This window comes from Portunus trituberculatus, chromosome 37 (assembly GCF_017591435.1).
Source record: "Portunus trituberculatus isolate SZX2019 chromosome 37, ASM1759143v1, whole genome shotgun sequence".
In the NCBI taxonomy this organism is placed as follows: Eukaryota; Metazoa; Arthropoda; class Malacostraca; order Decapoda; family Portunidae; genus Portunus; species Portunus trituberculatus.
The window spans coordinates 31711038-31718727 of record NC_059291.1 but is presented as its reverse complement, the minus strand read 5'-3'; the positions used below and the strand labels follow the sequence as shown (position 1 = coordinate 31718727).

Below are 7690 nucleotides of genomic sequence, written 5' to 3'. Positions count from 1 at the left end.
CAATGGTTTTGACATGGCTGTCAAACCTCAGCCCTCGATCCACCTCCACTCCAAGTATCTTGACGTCATCTTGGGTGGGAGAGCAGCGCCAAAGACAACTTTCCTGCCATTGCTGCCATGGCGGCTGGGGACCGAGACAACCATTGCCTGTGTCTTCTCCGGCGCGAATGTCACTTGCCAGCGAGCACCCCACTCCTCTATCACTCGTAGCTGCTGATTGATGGCCTCAGCAGCCCGCCCACTGTCCTGGCGTGGATAGGTATAGGAGAGGGTGCAGTCATCAGCATAGGCCTTGACTCCTGGCAGTAGCTGGAGAAGATCATCCACGTAGATATTCCACAGGAGTGGGCCAAGAATTGAACCCTGTGGCACTGATGCCTCCACAGGCAGGGACTCAGATGTTTGCCCGTTGACAACCACCTTGAGGCTTCTGTCCTGCAGGTAATTTCCCAGGAGTCGTAGCAAGCCACCCTGGATGCCTTTAGCACGAAGCTTTTCTAGTAATCCGTTGTGCCATACTTTATCAAAAGCTCCAGCTATGTCCAAAGCAACCACTATAGTGTCCTTGCCGTCGTCGAGGGCGTCCTGCCACTGCCTGGTGAGAAGCATCATTAGGTCGGAGGTTGACCTTCCAGGTCTGAACCCAAACTGTTGGTCTGAGAGGAGGGCATTGTCCTTGAGATGGCTACACACCACCTCTGCCACGACCCTCTCAAACACTTTACCCACCACTGACAACAGGGATATGGGTCTGTAGTTTTTTGGGTCCGTCCTGGAGCTTTTTGTGTGCAGGAACTACTCGAGCCTCCTTCCACACTGAAGGCCAGACGTTTTCCCGTACACAAGTTGTGAACTTGGGTGAGAGGGGCAGCCAGTTCCTGGGAGCATCGCTTCAGCAGGTGCGGGCTGATGTCATCAGGGCCGGTGGCTTTCTGTGTGTCCAGCCCCGCAATAATCGCTTCACCTGCTGATGCGTCACCTCCACCATGGTGACAGTCTTCTCACATTGCTGGACCAGCTGAGGCGGTGGCTGCTGTGGATTCCCCACCTTCATTTTCCAGCAAACAAGGAAGCCAGCAACTGTGCCCTCTCCTTACTGCTGGTGGCGACAGTACCGTCCTGCTTGCTGAGGGAGGGATGGATTCTTGGTGGCCAGTTCCTGTTTGTCCTTAACAAGGGACCACCAAGTTTTGTTTCCTACGCCAGTGCCACACAGTTTCCGGCGCAGGCTTTCCTCCCACTTTTTTAAGGCCCACTTGCTGGTTACCACCATCCTCCTGCATGCAGCCCTATGCAAGTCCTTGTTGCGCCGAGTCGGGTTCCTCTTGTAGCGGAGCCAGGCAGCATACTTTGCCTCAGCAGCAACACGGCAACGGTAGCCAAACCATGGCTGATCCGTCGGTCTGGTGGTGTATTCCTGTGTGGGACGTGGCGTCTCTGGAGGGCGAGAAGGTGAGAGGTGAGTGCAAGTGCTTCACTCTCTGCTCCTCCCTGTAGCAGAGTGGCCCATGGGGTGTGGGTCAGGTCGCGGCGCAGGAAGCCCAGTCTGCTTTGTTCCACAGCCAGATGGTGCGGGTGGTGGCCTCGTCCTGAGCCACGCCCACTTCCAGCTGTGTCAGTACAGCGTGATGATCAGAGCTGCCCACGAGCCCCAGCTGATGACACTGAAGCTTGTCCTCCTGGTAGTCTGAGATGACAGGGTCTAATGTCCCTCCTCGTTCATGTGTGGGGAAGGTGACATGATCTGTCAGACCCTGCACCTCAGGAGATTCTCGTAGGCGTCTCTTTCCAGGTGGTGATTGAGATCCCCCACAATCAGCACGTGGCTGCAGCTGTGTGCCATCATCAGGTTGTCTAAAGTCTCAGTCAGGTACAGGAGTGAGTCAGGCCCTTGTCGCGGGGGGCGATACAGGGCACACAGTAGGAGGGCTGAGCGGTCTGCCAGCGTTACTCGGAAGTACATCATCTCCATCAGTGGAGGCGTGTCTATGTCGAGTAGCTGGGCCTGCATTCCTTCCTTGAAGCAGACAGCCACTCCACCTCCTGTTCGCTCCTGTCGGTCCCTCCTCACCCAGTGGGTGAAGCCCTGCATCCTGCCATACGTGGGCTCCACCTCACTGTTCAGCCATGTCTCTGTCACCACAACAACGTCTGCATTGTGTCGTTGCACACAGTTGTGGTATAAGTCTGCAAGGTTAGTCCGGAGACCACGGACGTTGCTAGAGACGACCTTTAGTTGGCGGCGGGGCAAGCTGGCTGTACCATGGTGAGGGATGGTAGTGAGCGAGGCCTGCTAGTCCGAGGTGGTGGTTAGGGTCCGCGGCCGACTGCTGGTACTGGTGAAGAGGGTGGTCCACTGCCGCCCCTGGCTCTGATTCCAGATACCAGGCTGAGGAAGGAGTGGGCGAGGTTGTGGTAAGGACTGAAATGAAGTGAGGTGGTGGGCGGGCTGAGGCGCTGCAGGTGGGAAGGGTGTGGCTGTGTGTCTTTCCACCGTAAGGAGCCGCTGTAGGAGACGCTCCTGACGTAAATCGTCAGTTCTGGCGTGGCAAGTAGCAGAAGTGTGTCCTTTCCGTGAGCAGTACTCACACACTTTTGCCTTGGCTCGCTTTTGTGTCTGCTTGGTGGCCTGGTGAGTCCTCAGTCCTTCGCTGGACACCTTCCTCGCGTCCTGCTGCACTTCCCTCTTAGTTTTCTTTTTTCTCCAATCTCCTGAAGTGGTCTGAGGAGAGGTTCGTGGGCGAACAGAGGCACCGCGATCTACTCCGTTCGCTGTATTTATGGAGGAAGAGTCCCTGCTGCTCTGTGTGGCGGTAGACGTGGTAGTGAGTACCGAGCAGTCACTCTGTGTGGCAGAAGGGTGACAGTGGACGCTGGGGAGGTGTCACAGTCGCTCTGTGTGGCGGTGGAAGCAGTGGAGGTAGGCGGAGCGGTCGTTGTTTCCCGGGCAGGCGAAGGGAAGGTGGAAGTTGAGAAAACAGCTGCGTGGCGGAGCTGTTGCGGTTTATCCGAGCTCCACCACGTCCTCCACCTCTCAGAGTCCTGACAAACCACCTCCCAGTGTTCGTCAATTGACTCTGCGTGGGCGCTGACTGCCTGAGCGTGTGGCTACTTGCGTCTGGCGCTGTTTTGACGCTATCAGCCTGTCTGCTACTCTGAGAGCCGCAGCAAACACGTCTCTGTGTTGTATGATCAAGTCTCGGTCGTCCTGGAGGACTTAATCACACAGTTTTGTTGAGAGGCTTCCTCAGTGAGCTTCTCAACTAGTGAAACTAGCTCTCCTCTCTCCAAGCCCTCCCACTGACTCTCCCCACTGTCGTCCGGTAGTGGCGTTGGGGGTGTATCAGTCTCCTCGATGATGTAGGTGACGGGGTCCGGGATGTTTGCTTGGAGTCGTAGCTGCTCCGTGTAGCTACACTTGAAGACTGGCGTATCCCCAAGGCAGCTGTTGTGACAAAGGTTACGGCAGGTTTCCTCGTCACAGCTCACGTGTTGAGTCTTAAGTGTTGCTTTGCCACAAACGCAACACCAATTCTGTGGCTGGTAGCCAGGCAAGTCTCGCCTGGCTATGGGGCGATGGGCGGGGCTAGACATTGAGGAGAGGATAAGTGATTCCTGGGGGTGTGGAGCCAGGTGTGGGGCGACAACGAGTGTTGGTTCTAAACGACACGTGCGACACTAACACACTCGTGAACACAGACACTGAACACTGGCACAGAACACAAAGCACTTCCCCACAGGCGCACAAAAAACACACGACACTAACTACCTCTCCCACAAGTCAAGCCAAACCAGCCACGGAGAGAGATACAGGTTGTTTAAAAACTACCTTGGAGATTTGGCAACTGTGTGCTGCCTTAGGCCTCGCGTCAGGTCAGGCCGGGTCTCGGTCACTGCACGGGTACAAACACTCTTTTCAAGTGATTTTTCAACACTATTGCAAGGCTTAGCACACCTTACACTTTTACATGGACACCAGGACACTTAGCACTTCAAGCACTGAAATTTTCACAACACTGCACTTTGTTAAACCACTGTAACACCACGAAAAACACGGAGCTACCACGTGCGTGACCTCTCTCTCTCTCTCTCTCTCTCTCTCTCTCTCTCTCTCTCTCTCTCTCTCTCTCTCTCTCTCTCTCTCTCTCTCTCTCTCTCTCTCTCTCTCTCTCTCTCTCTCTCTCTCTCTCTCTCTCTCTCTCTCTCTCTCTCTCTCTCTCTCTCTCTCTCTCTCTCTCTCTCTCTCTCTCTCTCTCTCTCTCTCTCTCTCTCTCTCTCTCTCTCTCTCTCTCTCTCTCTCTCTCTCTCTCTCTCTCTCTCTCTCTCTCTCTCTCTCTCTCTCTCTCTCTCTCTCTCTCTCTCTCTCTCTCTCTCTCTCTCTCTCTCTCTCTCTCTCTCTCTCTCTCTCTCTCTCTCTCTCTCTCTCTCTCTCTCTCTCTCTCTCTCTCTCTCTCTCTCTCTCTCTCTCTCTCTCTCTCTCTCTCTCTCTCTCTCTCTCTCTCTCTCTCTCTCTCTCTCTCTCTCTCTCTCTCTCTCTCTCTCTCTCTCTCTCTCTCTCTCTCTCTCTCTCTCTCTCTCTCTCTCTCTCTCTCTCTCTCTCTCTCTCTCTCTCTCTCTCTCTCTCTCTCTCTCTCTCTCTCTCTCTCTCTCTCTCTCTCTCTCTCTCTCTCTCTCTCTCTCTCTCTCTCTCTCTCTCTCTCTCTCTCTCTCTCTCTCTCTCTCTCTCTCTCTCTCTCTCTCTCTCTCTCTCTCTCTCTCTCTCTCTCTCTCTCTCTCTCTCTCTCTCTCTCTCTCTCTCTCTCTCAAGAGCTGTCATAATACACACAAAGGAGTTGCCTCGGGGCTAAGAAGTTGCCAAGCGTCTCGTGAGTTGAGAAGGGGTTTCGTTGAACGTCCAAACAGCTCGTAACACAAATCAGTTCACCACTCAAGGTATAATTGGCATCGCAAGGAGCCTCAGTATGGCCACTCAGGCTCCACGAATATATTCACTCCTTTTTGCTGCCCCGTCCTGCCCTGCCTCACTCCAACACACGGGAGCCGTAATTGGCTGTACTCACATTTTCTTATTCCCTTTGTCTACTATATTCATGGCCGTCTCCAGGCAAACGTCATTCTCTCTCTCTCTCTCTCTCTCTCTCTCTCTCTCTCTCTCTCTCTCTCTCTCTCTCTCTCTCTCTCTCTCTCTCTCTCTCTCTCTCTCTCTCTCTCTCTCTCTCTCTCTCTCTCTCTCTCTCTCTCTCTCTCTCTCTCTCTCTCTCTCTCTCTCTCTCTCTCTCTCTCTCTCTCTCTCTCTCTCTCTCTCTCTCTCTCTCTCTCTCTCTCTCTCTCTCTCTCTCTCTCTCTCTCTCTCTCTCTCTCTCTCTCTCTCTCTCTCTCTCTCTCTCTCTCTCTCTCTCTCTCTCTCTCTCTCTCTCTCTCTCTCTCTCTCTCTCTCTCTCTCTCTCTCTCTCTCTCTCTCTCTCTCTCTCTCTCTCTCTCTCTCTCTCTCTCTCTCTCTCTCTCTCTCTCTCTCTCTCTCTCTCTCTCTCTCTCTCTCTCTCTCTCTCTCTCTCTCTCTCTCTCTCTCTCTCTCTCTCTCTCTCTCTCTCTCTCTCTCTCTCTCTCTCTCTCTCTCTCTCTCTCTCTCTCTCTCTCTCTCTCTCTCTCTCTCTCTCTCTCTCTCTCTCTCTCTCTCTCTCTCTCTCTCTCTCTCTCTCTCTCTCTCTCTCTCTCTCTCTCTCTCTCTCTCTCTCTCTCTCTCTCTCTCTCTCTCTCTCTCTCTCTCTCTCTCTCTCTCTCTCTCTCTCTCTCTCTCTCTCTCTCTCTCTCTCTCTCTCTCTCTCTCTCTCTCTCTCTCTCTCTCTCTCTCTCTCTCTCTCTCTCTCTCTCTCTCTCTCTCTCTCTCTCTCTCTCTCTCTCTCTCTCTCTCTCTCTCTCTCTCTCTCTCTCTCTCTCTCTCTCTCTCTCTCTCTCTCTCTCTCTCTCTCTGCTGTTTATAAGAAAGTCTCCCCAAGGTATTGGTTAGAAAGTTTCCCGGGGCAGGATTTACGTTTCGACATAACTTGAGGGAGGGTTGTTTGTTGTGGGCCGCTGGACCTCCTGCGGCTCAGCGTCCAGGCGCACCTTAAGTCATTTGTTTGGCAAGGCGAGTGACGTCACGGGGGCCACAATAAAAGGAAGGGTTCTCGGCTTTCTTCTTGTGCTATTCTTTGGCCATTGTGTGTGTGTGTGTGTGTTTCACTGTTTGATGTGCTGCAGTCTCTGACGAGACAGCCAGAAGTTACCCTACGGAACGAGCTCAGAGCTCATTATTTCCGATCTTCGGATAGGCCTGAGACCAGGCACACACCACACACCGGGACAACAAGATCACAACTCCTCGATTTACTTCCCGTACCTACTCACTGCTAGGTGAACAGGGGCTACACGTGAAAGGAGATACACCCAAATATCTCCACCCGGCCGGGGAATCGAACCCCGGTCCTCTGGCTTGTTAAGCCAGCGCTCTAACCACTGAGCTACCGAGTGTGTGTGTGTGTGTGTGTGTGTGTTTCAAGTGAGGGTGTGTTTCACGTGTGTGTGTGCGTAATTCACCACCACGGTCGTCTGCTGGTCACCCAGCCAGCCTTCCCCATTACGGAGCGAGCTCAGAGCTCATAGACCGATCTTCGATCTTCGGGTAGGACTGAGACCACAACACACTCCACACACCGGGAATGCGAGGCCACAACCTCTCGATTTACATCCCGTACCTATTTACTGCTAGGTGAACACATTAAGAAGCTTGCCCATTTGCCTCGCCGCCTCCGGGACTTGAACCCGGACCCTCTCGATTGTGAGTCGAGCGTGCTAACTACTACACTACGCGGTGTGTGTGTGTGTGTGTGTGTGTGTGTGTGTGTGTGTGTGTGATTCACTGTTTGATCTGCTGCAGTCTCTGACGAGACAGCCAGACGTTATCCTACGGAACGAGCTCAGAGCTCATTATTTCCGATCTTCGGATAGGCCTGAGACCAGGCACACCAAACACCGGGACAACAAGGTCACAACTTCTCGATTTACATCCCGTACCTACTCACTGCTAGGTGAACAGGGGCTACACGTGAAAGGAAACACACCCAAATATCTCCACCCGGCCGGGGAATCGAACTCCGGTCCTCTGGCTTGTGAAGCCAGCGCTCTAACCACTGAGCTACCGTGTGTGTGTGTGTGTGTGTGTGTGTGTGTGTGTGTGTGTGTGTGTGTGTGTGTGTGTGTGTGTGTGTGTGTGTGTGTGTGTGTGTGTGTGTGTGTAACCGAGGTGTAGTATAAAAAGTGCATCTCTTAACTCACTTTCCATGAGCTGGAAATTGTAAAATGATGCAAAAATTATTGTATTAGCATTTAATCATTATTCCCATACGACGTAAATCACCACCACCTGCTCCTCCTCCTCAAGAAATTATTACAAAGGTTCAAACGAGAGCCTAATCACCCTCTAGGGGCAAAATGGAACCTGAATTAAGACCGCCCTTTCGCGGTCCTCAGGAGTTTCCGTCCCTTCTCGCTGATAAACAAAGGATTAGTTGTGGTTTATAGGAGCCTTCCGCTGACACCAGACTGCCTCCCGTTCTCTGCCTGTCTTGTCTCTTTGGGCCGTCATTCACCTGTATGATTAACTCTTTAATTATGTACTTATTTATCCGTATGATTGTTCGTGTGTTTTATC

General features: G+C 52.9%; 1 non-coding gene across 1 annotated transcript; it reads right to left on the bottom strand.

The window, feature by feature from the left end:
• Positions 1-6436: 6436 nt before the first annotated feature.
• Positions 6437-6510, bottom strand: Trnav-aac. The gene has a single exon. It is a non-coding gene; the product is annotated as a tRNA-Val (tRNA).
• Between the last annotated feature and the right edge of the window lie 1180 nt (positions 6511-7690).